This window comes from Myotis davidii, unplaced genomic scaffold (genome assembly GCF_000327345.1).
Source record: "Myotis davidii unplaced genomic scaffold, ASM32734v1 scaffold281, whole genome shotgun sequence".
Classification (NCBI taxonomy): domain Eukaryota; kingdom Metazoa; phylum Chordata; class Mammalia; order Chiroptera; family Vespertilionidae; genus Myotis; species Myotis davidii.
In genome coordinates, this window is record NW_006293784.1 from 8,506,694 (window position 1) to 8,522,251 (window position 15,558).

The following is a 15,558-nucleotide window of genomic DNA, read 5'->3' on the forward strand; positions in this document are numbered from 1 at the left end:
ACCTTGAGAAAAGGTAAACTACCTGGGATCAGACAAAAGGGACCTTGCTTTGCTCACAACTAAAGAAAGGGATTAAAATAGCTCTACGATGCAGCAGAAGAGCATGAAGGACACATCAGGATGAGCTTGCAAATAGAACTGGGTGTACCATTTTCAAAGACTGTCCTGTGAAAATCGAAAACGCCTAACTACATGTTTGGAATTACAGGCACTCCCCAGCCTGTGCCACACAGTGACTCAGTGACAGTTCCCTACTGACCAAGAAGTACTTCCTTCTTGCCATATGCTGTTCCCTAAGCATAACCACACACGTGCACGGCTCTCTACCTTTGTGTTTGCTGTCCTCTCACCCCGGCATTTGCTGTTTCCCCCCACTTATTGAAATTTTACTTATTTTGAAGTATTCACTGCATTCACGATTGAGGGGTGGGGGGGCGGGGAGGTCTTCAGTGTGTTTCTAATTCCTTCCAGCTCTCTATACCAGACAGTAATTTAAGACTTAACCTCTGCAACTGAAACGTTATGGAAGGGAGGACTTGCAAAGAAAAGATGGAGTTCATGGGAAGTGAGAGTTGGTCAATTAATTTGCCTTAGTGAGAGACACTACCACGTTTTGTGTTTTATTTATAAAGAAGGGAATGTAGCATGCATATAAGCATAACTGATGGACATGGGACACTGGGGGATAGGGGAGGCTGGGGGACTGTCTGGGGCAGGGGGAAAAAATGGACACATTAAGTGTCAAATAGCCATTAACTTTAGGATCACAACCTTTTGGAGGCTAAAGATCACCAGTTTGTACCTCCATATAAGTGCACCCCAAGATAAGCCCCTCCACAAAACCTCTGCCTCTCATGGCTGACTGGCTGTAGTGTACTAAAGATGACTTCTGTGGGGAAGGATCGCAGCACAGCGCAAATCCAGGAGGGAGCCCTCACACAGGTGGTGCGAGTGGCCCGTTGCCTAGGCAGCAGAGGGCATCTCTGGGGGCTGTCTGAGCCCACTCCTCAGAGTAACGCCAAGTTGGACATTCGTTTCTGACACCTCAAATCCTGGGAACTTTTCTCAACCAGATATATGCTTATAAAGATTTGCTACTACCCTCTGTTTTGAAGGTTTCTCTGCTCACGTTTCCCCCTCTTAACTGAAAAGATTCAAGAATACGTCTCCATATACAGGGTGGAGGCTGACTAGCTTGCCAGCTTGATTAAATCTTCAATCGTGTGGCTATTAAAGTCACTGTTAGCATGGACGGGTCTGCTGCTCTAGATGCCTTGGGTGTGTTTTCTCATTCCACGTGCACAGTACCCCTATGAGGTCCATATTGTAGTTAGGCCTTCTTTTCCAGCAAGGAAACCAAGCAAGGGACGGGAAAGTTCAGGTAAAGCCCCCGTCACACAGCTGCAAGATGATGGTGGCGTGGCTGCGTGGGAGGCAGCACTCACACCTGTGAGTGGGAGTCAGCGCTTAAACCTGTGCCCGCCACCTCCCGCGCGTTCCAGGTGGGCCTTGGGACCAGACCCCACACACCCGTCTCTAGGTCGAGGCCTGAGCAGGGTATCTGTGTCCGACTCCTAGCTAACCCTCCCGCTGGTGGTCTGGGGAGAACACCCACAGTGCCGGCACCTGGGAGAGAAAGGAGCCTATTTCCTGAGAAGAATAAACCAGAGCCAGCGCTTCCTGCTTGGCCTACGTCAGCTGTGAGGAGGACCCGTGTCTTCACAAGTGAGTTGCCCAAGGAATGTAATCTTATCTGTGCTCCTTGCAGCACAAACAGCCGCTAAATATTCTTACCCAGGAGTGAAATAGTCCCGGGGATGGTCAGGCCACATTCCCCAGGTTTAAGAAGGCTGAAAATAGCCTGTATTGTAATCTGTCATAATCCCCCATCTTTTACAGAATTCAGACCCTGAAACCTTTCGGGCAGTTCTCTCGAATGATTAATTTAGATAAAGGCACTCAGGTTCTCAGCTGTACAGGGTCCCTAGGGGAGTGAAAAATTGTCACCAAGAGAAACTAGAACGCCCGTTCGTTTAAATCATGTTTTAGTTACTCTGAGAGGCTTGTCAGACTCAGGTTTCTACTCATCTGAGATTTGTAGAATCCTGTGCCCACAGAACTTAATGATACTTAAGGCAAATTTTAAGACTCAGGAGCACAGTCATGTTAGTAGAAAAGTATGTCTCATGTGACTTGGTTGATACAACAATCTTATTAATATCAGAACCTTAAAATTGGTGTTATGTTATTTGTCTAGACTTGAAATTGACATATGCCTCGTTTACTTTTGCTATCCATTTCTCATTTAAAAATCGTTAATACTGATAGCCTAACGTGTTACCATTATAGTGGGAATAAAAGGCAAGTGATATATGACACCGTCACCATTCTCTGTTCGGAGGGGTTTCATGATTTCGGCAACACTCTTAATGCTCAGCAGTGAGATCATTGAATCGAATAGCTACGCCGTTCATGGCTCATCTGAATACTTTTATAGCTAGATTGTACAGCCTGGTCTTAGCCTTGAGAATTAAATACTTCAACGTCCATGTGCCTTTAACTTCATTGCTTAAAACTTGCCCCACATTTTTGCTGTTGGCCTTTGTCCTACTTTCTGGTATGGCACTAAACAGGCTGAGCCTTCAGTAAACTATGCTGTTCAAATTCTTGCATAACATTCCAGCTTAGAACACAGTAGTCCTTTTGTTACAGAGGAACCAGCTAAAGAATGTTCTCATTTATGTGGTAGCAAAAACCTCAGACGTTACCTATATCATACTGCTCTACATGTTAAAAAATAGTTTACCTAAGTAGGCTCTTAATTGCACATGGCACTGAAGAGAAGAGTGTTGACTAAACACAAAATTATGAAAACAATATTTGTGGTGAAAATGTAATCCAAAAATACACTCAGAGACATATGTCAACACATACGTGTGTCCTGACTAATTCAGCAACGAATGCAAGCTCTTTCTCCGCCCTCCCCGTATTAACTGAACTGGGGTGACGGTAGGAAGTGCCCAGGTTGCTGCACATAATCAACTATTTATCAAGTCTTGGCTGACCTTTAGCGAGCGGCCAGTTGTCAAGCAAGGGTGGCATAAAGACAGTTTTTAAATCCTTCGGTTATTTATTTAAAGACTTGACGATCCTCCAGCTACAATGCCAGCGTGCCCAGGTATGTAACTCAGTATTTGCAACAGAATGTTGTCCCTCAAGATCTTTGCCTTCCATAATCAATTCACAAACTTCCCTTCCTGTCTGTACCCTATACCGTGGCTGCCTGAGCACCAGGTCAGTAAAGACTTCAGTATGTCTAAAAATCATAGTCCTAAATCCCTCGGGCAGACAAATGCCATTAATCCCAATGTCACATTCAGGAAGTCACTGGTCCAAGTACCATCTTCAGCAAATTCCCAGGCATGACCAAACTTGCTAGGAAACCAAAAGAGAATTCTGGGAAATAGGCCAGGATCCTGGGTGTTATTGTACAGCATTCAAGCCAATTCTGGTTTCAAAATTCTTTTGAGATGGTTACTCAGTGATCAAAATGCATTCAACAGCGCTGGGCCACAGATCATGATGCAAGAAACACACCGCAGACAGGTGTTTGCATATGGGTAGGAGAGTTTGAATTTGAATGAAACCTACTGGTGAGGCATTACCAAATACTAGGTATAAAACTGGATTAGGGCTTTCTATCAAATGTAATCGGGCTAATCCCTTACCTTCTATCTTCCCTGTTTTCAAAGATGCTGTGAAGAATGAATAAGAAAACATTTTCCTTAAGATGTTGTTATAAGCACAAAGAAGACAGGACTCAGAAGATATGCACAAGAAATGGTAAGCCTTTAATAAGCTTTAACAAGTGAGTCACAGTATTCCTAAATAATCTATCAATGGTGATGCGATCTCAATAAAAATGCAACAGGATTTTTTTTGGAAGCCAGAAAAACTTTCTCAAATTCATATAGGAAAAAAAAAAAAAGCAAGGATAGCCAGGAAACTTCTTAGGGGAAAGAAATGTAATAAGGGTGATTTATACCTACTATAGAGTAAGACATAGCACAAAGCTGCCGTGATCAGAGAGTAACGGTATATGACAAGAGAGACCAGAGGAATACACTAAGAAAAACCAGAACTGCATCAAATAGACAGATTTAGTATATGAGGAAGATGACATTTTAAGGAAGAAGAATCTAAATTGAAAGGACAAGATACCCCTTTTCATCTATAAGAATGACAAAGTTCAAAATGCTCGATAACATGCTCTGATGGTCAAGGTAGTGGGAAACAGGTACTCTCAGATGTGTGCTAGTGGAAATGTGAACAGGTACAGCCCCTTTGGAGGGCAGTTCGGTGATAGCTATTAAAATTGAAAATGCCCATACCCTTTAACTCAGCAATTCTGCTTTTGCAAAGTTATCCTTCAGATATTCTCACACTAGCAAAATGACCTACACATAAAGTAATTCATTGCAGAATTGGTGACAGCAAAAGATTATAAGCAGTGTAAATGGCCATTGAGTGGGAATGATTAAATAAATGATGTTACCTCCATAAAGTGGAATGATGTGCAGCTTAAACATTAAGAAAATTAAAGGTAAGGCAGTTCTATGAGTACAGGCATGAAACAATCCTCAGGCCACATGGTTAAGTGAAAACCAAAATGCAGAACAGTATGTATAGAATACAGAGTGTAGAGTATAGGATGTATACTATTGTGGGGAGTGGGGGTAAGAGAAAATACCTCTAGAAGATAAACTAATCCTCGTGGCTTTCTCTGCAAATGAGAACTAGATAACTGAAGGATAAGTGGGGAAGGAGACCACTTTTAGCCATATAGTCTTTTGTGCCTTTTGAATTTTTAATTGTATGCATGAGTTACCTATCCCAAAGTGGGTGTGTATGTTTTTAAGAAACAACAAACAATACAACCCTGATAAACTTACCACCATCTAAATACCCTTCTTCTTTTGAGAGTATTGAGCAATATGGGAGATTGTAGAATGTAAGAAATAGGAAAGAAGTATCTTTCCCAGACATTTAGAGAAATAAAGGATCAGGATCTTTAAAAGTAAGATGATTTAACTGTCTATCTGAGCATTCTGAAAGAACTTCAGTAACAGAAGTTGGCCCAGACATGGCTGTAAGTCAATCTAATAACCTAAATAACTTTTAAAATCATAGCACTTGCCCATGAACCCTAGGCTTTGAGTGGTCCAAACATTATAAAAATTGTATTTAAATATGCTCAATAGAGTTTAGATCAAGTACTTTCTCATGGACCTGGGAACTCCATAATGAGTTTGTCGTTTTGTACCTTTGAATTGTTCATTTCTTTTATGTGGTGAACTAGTGGCCTGGTAAACAAAATTCATGCACAAGGGTGGGGGGAGGGGGGCAGTGTCCCTCAGCTTGGCCTGCACCCTCTCCAATCTGGGACCCCTTGGAGGATGTCCAACTGATTGGACATAAACTGGCAGTCAGACATCCCTCTTGCAATCTGGGACCGCTGGCTCCTAACTGCTCACCTGCCTGCCTGCATGATTGCACCCAATTGCCCCCACTTCTGGCCTGATCGCTCCTAACTGCCCCACCCCTGCCAGCCTGATTGCCCCCAACTGCATGCCCCTGCCGGCCTGCTAGCCCCCAACTGCCCCCCATGCTGGCCTGCTCACCCCCAACTATCCCCCCTGCTGGCCTGCTCAGCCCCAACTGCCCCCTTCTGCCAGCCTGATTGCCCCCAACTGCCCCACTGCTCACCTGCCTGCCTATCTAATTGTCCCTAACCACTCTGCCTGCCAGCCTGCTCACCCCCAACTGCCTCCCCTGACGGTGTGATTGCCCCCAACTGCCCCACCAGCCAGCCTCTTGCCCCCAACTGCCCCCCCCTCCTGGCCTGATTGCCCCTAACCGCCTCTGCCTCGGCCCCACCACCGGCCCCGCCACCATGGCTTTGTCCGGAAGGTCTCCCGGAAGGTCTCCCAGTCTAATTAGCATATTACCCTTTTATTAGTATAGATAATGTTAGGCAATGGGGGGAAATGTATCCAGATGACTATGAAATCAAGTTCTTCCTATGATGGAGAAGAAGCAAATTATGTAATATTAAAACTGCCTGGCTGGAGTGGCTTAAGGGTTGAGCATCGACCTATGAACCATTAGGTCACAGTTGGATTTCTGGTCAGGGCACATGCTCAGGTTGCAGGCTTGATCCCCAGTAGTGGGTGTGCAGGAGGCAAATGATCAATGATTCTCACTCATCATTGATGTTTCTATCTCTCTCTCTCTCCCATCCTCTCTAAAATCAACAAAAATATATATTTTTTAAAAACTGACTGTAGCCACTACCAGTGGGGGAATATTTGCTCCCAACTTTACATAAAAGCCAAAGAAAAAGTATTTGCCAGTACTCCACCTTGCAGCCTCAAGGTTCACATTCCCTTAGAGGAGCCATAGTTTTTGCAAAACACACTAACAAGTTTTGGGATATTCAAAGGCAGGCCTGGGAAATGGAAACCAAGCAACCTCTGTAAAGTTTGCTGCACACACAGATGCCTGGGTGAATGATAATTTAAGGGGAACAGTGGGGAAAGGGCTGATATTCCTCACTTGGGACAAAGAAATGTAGAATAGTAAAAGCATATGGTAAAGCAAAAACAGTTGATAAATCAAAGTAATTCTTCAAATCCTGAGGTGATTGGAAATTGCTTAAATTACCTAGAGTTCCCTGAGGAGGAACACAAGGGCTCAAATAATTTCCTTTGAATTTCAAGGGAGAAAGTAATCTCACTGACATCTGGGTGACACCACCCTCCACTCAAAACCTGCACAATGAGATTATGAAATAGGCAATACATTTCTATATCAACAGCATTAAGCAGGCAAACGGTAGTGCTTGGTATTCCCCACTCCTTTCTCAAGAGTAAACGTTCAGAAATATAAGCTCACCCAGTCTCCAATTCTTAATCAGGAAATTAAACTTCTTAGGACTTTCCTGAGATGTTTTTTAAATACTTGCTTCCTTCAAAGAACTTCTTAAATTCTCTCTCCAAAGAACTTCCTAAGTATTTACTCGTAAAAATATTTCCATGTTTTTTTTCCTAGTACGTTTATGAATCAGTTTGTTGACATTTAAATCTGCTGATCTATTTCAAATTTACATTGGTATACAGAGTGAAGTATTTTCTTCCCATACTCAGTTAACTGTTGAAACATTTTTTATGGGATAATCAATCCTTCCCCTATTTAATTAAAATGCCATTTTTATCATGCTAACATTATCATGTGTAAGTCTATTTCTGGATTCTGGAATGGATACCACTGGCTTCATTCACAGAGCACACTGTTTTGGTACAGTTTTATAATGTTATGCTATCTTGTGGTGCTGGTTTTCCCTCATTGTTTTCCCCCTTTTTAAAAAAACTTGAACAAAATTTATTGCTTTTCCTTGATTGCCTCTGGTCTGCCTTTGGAAGAACTTATTGGGTTCATCTGGCCTTGTTTCCAGGCTGTGCTGCTTTCAAGGCCCTTTTTTGCTTCTTCAGCGTTTGAACCTCCTGGTAAACCCACATGCACAGAGCCCTCTAGGTCACCCAGCGGTGGGCTTTTCGCCAGTACAGAGGGTGAAGGTGTACTCAATCCCCATGCATGTCGTCTCTAAGACACTGTAGTTGGTCTTAGGAGGTGTTTGAGCATCTTTTTCCTCTGGTCAATGCTCATCAGCAAATGGCACTTGAGAGCTTTGTCCTTTCCGTGTTTCTGCCTGTGTTCTTCGTAGATCTTGACAGTCAAGACAACGATTCAAGCCTCCAGGGCTTAATGCGAGCCTCCAGGGCTTCAAACCTAATATGACAGTTGAAGTAAAAAAAAAAAAAAAAATTTTTTTAAAAGACACTTTTTATTGACTTTCTTTAAAATGGCCTTCTCCTGTTCCCTAATATCTTAATAAATTATTATATAACTAGAGGCCCGATGCACGAAATTCATGCAAGAGTAGGCCTTCCTACCCCCAGCTGCTGGCACCAGCTTCCCTCTAGCACCCGGGACCTAGGCTTCCCTCGCAGCCCTGGCTTCATCCAGAAGGTCATCCAGAAGTACATCCGGTCTAATTAGCTTATTTGGCTTTTATTATGATAGATGGGTCAAGCTATAATCTGCAGATCAAGAAAAAGTACATCTCTAGCTTCTCTCCCTGCCAAGAAGTGGCTATATCTATTAATTTAATTCTTTAGCAACCTAGCCGGTATTCCTTGTTTGTGTGTGTGGCTTTGATATTATAATGAACCAGTTCTGTTCCTTTTAATTCAAGTCAATCTAACAGCCTTTTACTTTGTACTTGTGACTGTCCAAAGTGCTGGAGAGAGAAAACTCAGTAAGCCAAGCTTCCCTCTCTCCACTGCTCTCTACCTGAAGGAGCTCACAGCCTGTCCTATTGGTGCAGATGGCTCTACTAGTCTCAATCGGACTTTGTGGAAATATGTGTCACAAGACAGGGCAGGGAGAAGGGGGAATGGCTTGACCCAGATTATTTGTCATAACTAAAAACAAGAAACAAAAGTTAAACTGGTTAATATGCATGCTCAGTAGTCAGAAAGATTCTCACAGCAACATTATTTGTAGAAACCCTCATGAGCCTGAATGAAGCTCTTGTTTGGCTCCCTAAATTCTGCCAGTACTGAATCCCGATTGTATTTCCCAAGGGGACGCCTTGGTCCTGCCTGCTCTGCCAAGGAGAGTTGGAGGTGGAGAGGCCTCCATTTCTCCACTTCTCTCGATTCTTGATGCCAGTGGGCTCTGGGAGTAGGAGAACCAGTTTACATAAGAGCTAGCAAAATTGCTTAATTGCCTTCAGAGATTTTGATTTCTAGCAAATGCAGAATATCCTCAATTATTTTAATTCTTACATTCCACATAGAATTTGGAAGAAATGTGCAAGTAATATGTGCACAAATGAGATACATTTATTATTTCTTACTTGAAATAGCAAATTCGAAATAATCAACATTCTCCTCAGAGACACTGTGATGATAGATGTGGCCTTCGGTGTATTATGATGTTGCAAGGAAAGAACAGGATTTGGGGCTTATCGCTCCTTTGAACACATTGAAGACCAGAAGGCAAAGCAAGAATACAATAGTATACCTTTGGAACATTGCAGTAAATTTAGATTTTGTATTTTTTCTCTGAGGATGAGAAACAGTAAGTCATCTGGAGTCTCTGGTACAAGTAGTTAGTTTACGAACACTTTGTGGGAAGAAGATATCTGCATCCCATGAATAAGTGTTCCTGAGAGGAAAGTGTTTTCTAGTCTGGTTGGAAGTTAGTGTTCACACGACACTCATTTCTCATCCTTGTCCCATCTGGAAAGTCTCAGCTCTCACTTTCCCTCACTTTTTGGAATACACACGCACAGCCAAGAACGTGTGTGGGATGTTGTTCTGTTTTTAAGGCCACTTTGCATCTGCTTTGGTACCATTACGTTTTCATGAAATTATTGCAGTGGTAACATAACTCCAACTGTACACATTTTAATTTGTCCCTTTCTGCCTTAAAATAAAACCCTTGACCAGTTAAATATATTCTAGTTGTAGTTAATAAGACCAAGAGAATGAAGAAGTAGGCTCTGACCGTCCTTGTCCTGCCCACCGTAGCCACTTTATTGACACCCATTACATCACAGTGCACTAAAATGTCTAGGTCTTTTTCACACTAATGGCCAATATCCAGGTCTTCTCAGTTGAGTTTTGGATCCTAACCTCAAATATATTGTGCTTGTCAAGGTCTTTGATTGTAAATAACAGAAGCCAACTACAGTTCCTTAGGCAGAAATGGAATATACTAGATGGGTATGTGGTAACTTCTAGAATCAAAGAAAGGTGGAAGTGGATCAGATAGGACAAAAGAGGCAAAGCTCAGACAAGTTGTCACCATGGGAACAGGCTGCTCAAGACATGCCACTGGCCAGCAAGGCACTCACCACCCCTAACTGGTATCAACACCCCTGGATACCTACCCCCTGTGCTTTAGTTTTGCATCTTGTCCTTCCAGACTCTACTCCCTGTGGACCGAGCCTGAAGAGTCCCTAAATGACCTGAGCCTTGTCATCACCCTCTCAGGATATAAAGTCCCTGGGGGCAGTATTTAATAGGCTGTGCTTAGGTCTTACCCTGGTTCACGCTCCCAAGGAGATAACTACCCATTTTTCCTCCAAGATGAAGCCTGCTTTCTTATTATTCTCTTAGGGTTCTTTCCAAATATGAACGTGTTGGACACTGGGCAACCCACATTATAAATATCTACTATATGTACATTTTCATTTGGTTAATTTGGATTCATCACTTGAGAATAATATATTTCAAGTAATGATTCATTCTACCATCCAGTTAGATAGTTTTCATTCCCAAGTTTCTGTTGTTATACACTTTCTAACCTAGTCTTTTGAGTTTCTCTAGACTCAACCAACGGATTGCACAGCATAGGATCAGAAGTAAGCATTGTGACCAGGCTTCCCTCTGGTTTGAGAACCACACATTAATCTTTAAGAAATGGTTGTCCAAACAGCTATGGTTCTCCTGGTTGCCTACTCACCTATATACACACCTCCATCCTGACACTTAAATAACAAATATTAAGAAAGGTTTAGCCCTAGCTGTGGATAGAGCATCGGCCTGCGGACTGAAGGGTCTCGGGGTTCAATTCCAATCAAGGGTACGTGCTCGGGTTGTGGACTCAATGCCCAGTAGGGGGCAGCCGGTCTATGATTCTCTCTCATCATTGATGTTTCTCTCTCTCTCTCCCTCTCCCTTCCTCTCTGAAATCAATAAAAATATATTTTAAAAAAGAGCTAACATAGAGCAAAGGTGCCAGAGTTCTTGTTCCAGCATTAAGAAGGGTTCAGGAAATCTGGAGAAGGCTGCGCGTAGATTAAATAAGGGTCTAGAGATGAAGCATAATTTTGAAAGGCATTAGTTTTTAAACTAGGCTCCTCAGGACCCCATGCTTTTTATCAGCACAAATTGTCCTGAGGCAAGGTGGAGATATACACTTCAAAGGGTCAGGGTTTTGTATACAGAGTCCATTGTCAGAATGGGGAGAACTAGCCTACGGCTGTTCAGGTGTTTAGCCAGTAGGAGGCAATAACATGTAGATTAAGATGCCCTGAGCTGTCTGGCAGCAAACAGTCAATTTAATGTATCCTATTCAGGTTTGGGGAAATGCCTTCAGCCATTCCCAGATTCAGCCCTGCTGTCATGCTGGAATTGGCTTCCAGCACAAAGATTTGAGTAATCACAATAAATGTAGGTTGCTAGAATAAGTAGAAAGAAGGAGGTAGGTAATGGAGACTACAGATTATCTAATATAATCACAAATGATGTCCCTGAAATATTAAACCCATCAAATTAAACAAAAATATTCAAGAGAATCTCCCTGAGACAAAGAAAACTGAGTCTGCAGAGTTAAAAAACATATTGTGTATCAGAAAACTTCAACCTGGAAGAATACCCAATACTGAGATACATGTTGGCCTACCTATTGAAATTCAAAAATAAAGGATTCCTTCGGGCATTGAGACAAGCAGTATCAAATTATCTACTGGGGATGGCAGTAAACAGAAGCAATGACTTAAAGGAGTGCAACCCAAGAATATCTTATCTCCAAATAAGTGGTCATTCTGGTATGCATGCAAAACAGATTTTCCTAAACACATAAAAGTCAGGAACCACAGCACCCATGAACCTCTCTCAGAAAAACTACTTGCTGACCTCCTGGCATTCAAGAGAATTAAAATGAGAAAAAGAAGGCACACTGAAGCCATGTAAAGGGCTTTTGGGAATACCAAATCCATTTAAATGTAAACCAGTACCAACTGGTGGACTATCACTGAAGAGAATGTTAATGTTACAAACTCACTGATATAAAATAATAGTATAAAAGTTGAGGCGAGCTCTTGCAGCTCGGCCACAGACATGCCATCCAGACTGGGGAGGACCCAAAAACTTTGGGGTCACATGAGCCACAGCCACGGCTGCATCGGCAAGCACAGGAAGCACGCGGGTTTGGGGGGTGGGGGATGGGTGATAAGCTGCAGTAATGCTGGTGGCATGCATCATCACAGGATCAACTTCGACAAATATCACCCAGGTTACTTTGGGAAAGTTGGTATGCGGCACTACCACTTAAAGAGGAACCAGAGCTTCTGCCCAACTGTCAACCGTGATAAACTGTGGAGCTTGGTCAGTGAACAGGCACAGGTAAATGCTGGCAAAACAAGACTGTAGCTGCTCCTATCATCGATGTGGTGAGATCAGACCAGAGTGAACAGACAGGTAAATGCTGCCCAAAGCAAGACTGGAGCTGCTCCTATCATCGATGTGGTGAGATCAGCTACTACAACGTTCTGGGGAAGAGAAAGTTCCCAAAGCTGCCTGTCATTGTGAAGGCCAAATTCTTCAGCAGAAGAGCTGAGGAGAAGATTAAGGGTGTTGGTGGGGCCTGTGTCCTGGTAGCTTGAAGCTACATGGAGGGAAGTTCATTAAAATGTCCACAAATAAAAAAAAAAAAAAAAAAAAAGTTGGGAAGAGAAGAAATGAAGATGGGAGAATGTATTATCTCCATCATTTATAGAAGGGGTCAATCAGTGTATGAAATTAAAACATCTGGTTCAAACAAAAAATAATGACTTTCAAAATCTCTCTAAAAGATCTTTTAGGCCCTGGCTGGTATGGCCAGTTGGTTGGGTGTCATCCCATGCACCAAAAGGTTGTTGGTTCCATTCCAGATCAGGGCACATGCCTGGATTGCCGGCTTGATCTCCACTAGGGGGCGTGCAGGAAGCAGCCTATCAATGTTTCTTTCTCCCTCTTCTTCCCCCTCTCTCACAAAAAAAGAAAAAAAAAAAAGCGGGGGGGGGGGGGGGATCTTTTAGGAGTTAATATTTCTCATAAAGAAGAAAAAAATTATTGGAAATTGAGCATTTCTTTCCATTTCACTTCAATTTTGTTTTCTATAAAATCCAAGTGTGTTCTTTTATGAAATCCAAATGAAACTAAATTGAATAGTATTATTTGTTTGGTAGTAAAGGGGCCTAGTGTGATGATATCACACCATTGGGGTTAGGACAGCATAGGCAAATATTAAATTCTGTTGATCCCCCTTTAAAAATGTACATTTGTTCTATTGTGTTTATATCTACTAAGCTGGTGGTTTCTCTTTTATTTTCATTATTGATTGATTTTTTTTTTAGAAAGAAAAAAAAAACACATCGATTTGTTGTTCCACTTATTTATGCATTCATTGGTTGATCCTTGTATGTGCCCTGACTGGAGATTGAACCCACAACTGTGGCATATCAGGATGACACTAACCAACTGAGCTATCCAGCCAGAGCTAGCCAGTGGTGTCAAACAATGCCTTACATGAGTAAATAAATTTGCCCAAACTCATCAAACTGTATTTTACTCTATGTAAATTTATCTTGATACAATTTATTTAAAAGACTTTTTTAATTATGCCCCATTGGAGTCTGCATAGTGGAACAGGGAAGAAAAGAAGGTGAAGGTGAGTGGGCAGGACTTTTCCCTCCCCCATCACCTACCCATCTCTGTGTCATTAACCCGGGCAGTTTGGCATTGATCTCTTTTACACAAAGTCTTCAACATTGGGTTCCATAGCTTTAAGGGGTAAAAAACCCACTACTGTTTTCATAGTTGATGTCAATGGATCTGAATATAAACATAAATTGTGTATGGCCAAGGTGGCAGGGAGGAGGAACAAGCTAACAAAATAATTCCAAGGAATTAAAGGTAAACTAATAATGAAAACATTTCTGAATGAGACGCACATTTCTGCTTTTCAGCAGCTTCAGCACAGTCCCTCCCAGACAAATGGAGATGGTCTCCAGATGGCGCACGGTGCTTCTAGATGTGTGAATGGGCCTCGCGGGCTGCACAACCCCCTGACTCAGCCTCCACCGTCCCCAGCCCTGATCAAGTTACCAGCAGGCCCACGCCAGGGAGCGGCTGGCTGGGGTCCTGGCAGCACAAAACCTTTCCAGTTTCCCCAACAATTTCCCCCTCATCCTTGCAATGTTTTGGCAGCTGTGGAGCCCCTTTTTCAATTTGCTTTCAACTTGCCTAATGCTTCAAGCCACAGGGGAGACCCAAAACCCTGCAGAACATCCAGGAATGCAAAGCATTTGCAATGAGTCACAGCTGCAGAGGTGCCAGCAAGGACCGATCCAGACTTAGAGGGGGAAGAGGAAGGAGGGGCCGTGGCAGCAGCTGCAGGGCCCGTGCTGCAGGCTGGACCCAGGGAAGAGGAGCAGTGGCATTGGCTGGAATGAGGAGAGAAAAAATATATATAAGAGAAGAGCTGTATGGGGACCACTCCTCCGAGGCATCCGTCCCCACCTGCTCCGTGTGGGGCTGTCAGCTCTTCTAGCCACATTCTCCAAATCCTAAAAATTTCACAGGAAAAACCACCTTCTGGAATATAGAGAATTGCAAGTTGGCGCGTGGAAAATGATCCCTGGCCGTCCTCTAACCAACAATCATGAAGGGCTCAGCCCACTGGGCCTTGCAACTATTTTAAGATGCCCTTTAAAAACGCAGTGGGCCGTGCTCTCCTTCTGTGCCAACAGAGGGGCCATTCAGTCACTTTCTTGCTGCCTGGAGGTACTCCTCCCTTTAAGCCCGGGAGAGGGCATTTGATGTCAAAAACCTCGCTTTAACTTTTTATTAGCTACGAATAGAGGATACATTTATAATTTTCATCTCAAATATTAAAGACTCTAGAGAATAAGCAGTTTCTCTCTCACTTCTGCCCACCTGGCCACCTGGCTCTCCATCCCAGGAGCAAGGACTGATACCCGCTTCTTGTGTATTTTTCCGGAATTGTTCTTTGCGTGTTCAAGCATGTCTGATATATGTACATTTTGGTACCAATAACAGATGTTACACAATGTTCCATTCTTTGTTTTTAACAACCTTGGGAACCGTTTCATATCTGTACAAACAGGACTCTCTCGTTTATTTATTTTAACTAGATATTTAAACAGAACCCTGTTAATACACATGTTGGTTCTTTTCGGTCTTTCCTATTACAGCTGTGCTTCAGTGAATATCTTTGAACATATATCATGGGCAGGTATATATGTAGGTAAAATTTCTAGAAATGGGATTGCTGTGTCGTGTTTTGGTAGATATTTTATGAAATTGCCCTCCTTGGAGACTATACCGATTTATATTCACATACGTGGGAGGGCCCATTTCCCCTATTCCTCAGCACAGGGTTATCCAACCTCTGTCAATTGGTAGGTTAAAAAATGGTATCTTATTGTCATTTTACTTTGGTTTTTTCTTATTGCAAGTGGCACTGAGCGGTTTTATCGATGTTTGTGAGCCCTGGCACGTTCTGTTCTGTGACCTGCCTTCTCTGCCCATTCTCCACTGCACTGTCTGTTCTGATCCTGTGGCAGGATCCAGTCTCTTGTAGGTTGTCCGGCTGAGGGCTCAGCTCCTTGCCGTCTGGCTGCTGGGGCCACTGGAAGTTCCT